General features: G+C 38.6%; 1 long non-coding RNA gene across 15 annotated transcripts in view; it reads right to left on the bottom strand.

Annotated features, from left to right (window-relative positions):
* The window catches only part of LOC122259269 (uncharacterized), a 188213-nt gene that overhangs the window by 111214 nt on the left and 74499 nt on the right, over positions 1 to 2500 (bottom strand). For 8 of the 15 annotated variants that reach the window (XR_015192306.1, XR_015192307.1, XR_015192305.1 and 5 more), the window contains exon 2: positions 2307 to 2500. This exon is cut by the window's right edge and continues 39 nt beyond it. The exons of 6 other annotated variants lie outside the window; for them this stretch is intronic. This is a non-coding gene — a long non-coding RNA (uncharacterized LOC122259269). The remainder of the gene's footprint in view (positions 1 to 2306) is intronic. One more of the 15 variants, XR_015192294.1, reaches the window with a different exon arrangement.

The raw sequence follows: 2500 nt of genomic DNA, 5'->3' as shown, positions 1-2500 counted from the left end.
TATCCATCTATCTCTCAGTCTATCTGCCTAATTATCACTGTCTATTTATCAAATCTGTTGATTTATATGCTCGTCCAAATGTGTGTATTTATATATTAACACACACACACACACACACACACACACACATATATATATATATATATATATATATATATATATATATATATATACAATATATATATATATATAGATAGATAGATAGATAGATATAGATATATATATATATATACATATATTTATATTTATATATATATATATATATATAATATATATATATATATATATATATATATATATATATATATATATGTGCGTGTGTGTGTGTGTGTGTGTCTGTGTTTGTGTGTGTGTGTGTATAGATATTTATATATACATATAAAATGTTTCTATACACAACATTTTCTCTTCACTCTCCCCTTTCCAATGCTTCATAAACCCTCTTCCTGCATTCCCTCTTATTTCCTATTTCCCTCTTCTATACGCTGTTTTCTTCTTTTCTTCATCTCCTCTTCTTTATGAATCCATTGCCTCGTCCTCCCTTCCACCTTCCGAAAGTGCACTCCCAAAAGTGTTTTTATTTTAACATTTCGTTTTTCTTTAGCTTTACTCCAATTGGCTTCTAATCATCGTTCTTGGAACACATTTATATCAATTTTCTTTTTTGTTCTTCGTTTACTTTCGTTTATCATTTGCTCTCTTTTCCTTTCTCTCGTTTTCTCTCGGTTTCTCTCTCTCTCTCTCTCTCTCTCTCTCTCTCTCTCTCTCTCTCTCTCTCTCTCTCTCTCTCTCTCTCTCTCTCTCTCTCTCTCTCTCTCTCTTTCTTACTCTCTCGCTTGTATGTTTTTTTTTCCTATTCCTATTTCATTCTTAAGCCTCCGCTTCTTTCGACTATTTCCTTCATTATTTCTTACTCTCGTCCCTCTTTCCCTCTCCCATCTTCCTCTTCCCCATTCGCCTTATCCCTCTCGCTTCCCTTCCCCTTTTGCGCTAATCCTCTTTCTCTTCATATTCGTTGTGTTCTTTCCGCTTTCCTCCCTTTTATTTGCCTTTTCACTTCTCTCTTTTATATCTTCCATCTCTCTCCTTCCTCTTTCTATATCTCTTGATCATTTTTGGTTCGTCTATGCTCATCCTTTCCTCATCTACGGAGTGTTCTATTCCCTTCTTCTTTTTTCTTTTTTTTCCCCGTCTTCTCCTTTCACCTCTCTATCTGTTCGGCATGTGTGTTTGTCTATCTGTCTCTGCCTCTGCTTCTGTCTTTCTCTCTGTTTCTGTCTGTCTATCTGTCACTCTCTCTCTATCTCTCTCTCTCTCTCTCTCTCTCTCTCTCTCTCTCTCTCTCTCTCTCTCTCTCTCTCTCTCTCTCTCTCTCTCTCTCTCTCTCTCTCTCTTTTCTTTTGACTTTGTCTCGCTAGAAATATAATCAACGTTTCTTATCTTTTATCTTTTCGCACTGCCACTTCCTCGTCTTCTTTCTCTACTTCTCTCATGAGCAAGCACGATTATGTATCACTCTTTTAATTACTGTTTTTCATTCGTTTTACGTATCCTCCTTAGAAAAGACGCTGTGCTGATGATCGTAGTATAGAATTTATTCATTACATTTTTGTTTCTCAGCCTCCCTCTCTATGTCTCTCTTCTTCTCCCCTCCCCCCCCCCTCTCTCTCTCTTCTTTTATTTGGAAATTTACTTAGCATCATAGACATGTACTTCGATCATGCACCATATAGTCTTGAAATACACCATAACATAGATACACGGGGAGCAATAAGTCATTAGAATAGCCTCTAGACTTGGGTGATTTGCTTTGGACCGACATTTCCCCTTTATCTCTACCTTTCCAAACTATCTATATATTTCTCCATTATCTCTATATTTCCCCATTATCTCTACATTTCCCCATTATCTCTACATTTCCTTATTATCTCTACATTTCCCCATTATCTCTACATTTCCCCATTATCTCTACATTTCCCCATTATCTCTACATTTCCCCATTATCTCTACACTTCCCCATTATCTCTACATTTCCCCATCGTCTCTACATTTCCCCATTATCTCTACATTTCCCCATCGTCTCTACATTTCCCCATTATCTCTACATTTCCCCATTATCTCTACATTTCCCCATCGTCTCTACATTTCCCCATTATCTCTGAATTTCCCCATTATCTCTACATTTCCCCATTATCTCTACCCTTCGAAGCCTATTTCAACCCTCTTTATCGTGACCTCTTTAACCGTGACGTCTTTGCAAACCAGAGTCAAACCCTTCCAGGAAGTAAGGCAGCCCGTGAGAGAACCTTGGTCACGCAGCAGCAGGAGAAGCAGGAGTAGCAGAAGGGAAGCGGGCAGATGATGATGCTGTTCCTCCGCTTCGGTTCCTTCCTCTTCGCCATCTTGTTTCTTCTTGGGGTGGGGTGGGGATGGAGGGAAGGGGGGGAGGGATCCTCTTGGCGTCCTCTTTCCGCGGTGTCCCTGGAGGTTTTGATCTAGG

Source organism: Penaeus japonicus, unplaced genomic scaffold (assembly GCF_977035675.1).
Source record: "Penaeus japonicus unplaced genomic scaffold, GWHDUDI00000001_assembly GWHDUDI00000002, whole genome shotgun sequence".
NCBI lineage: Eukaryota > Metazoa > Arthropoda > Malacostraca > Decapoda > Penaeidae > Penaeus > Penaeus japonicus.
The sequence above is the reverse complement of the archived record's forward strand: the minus strand, read 5'-3'. Positions and strand labels throughout refer to the sequence as shown.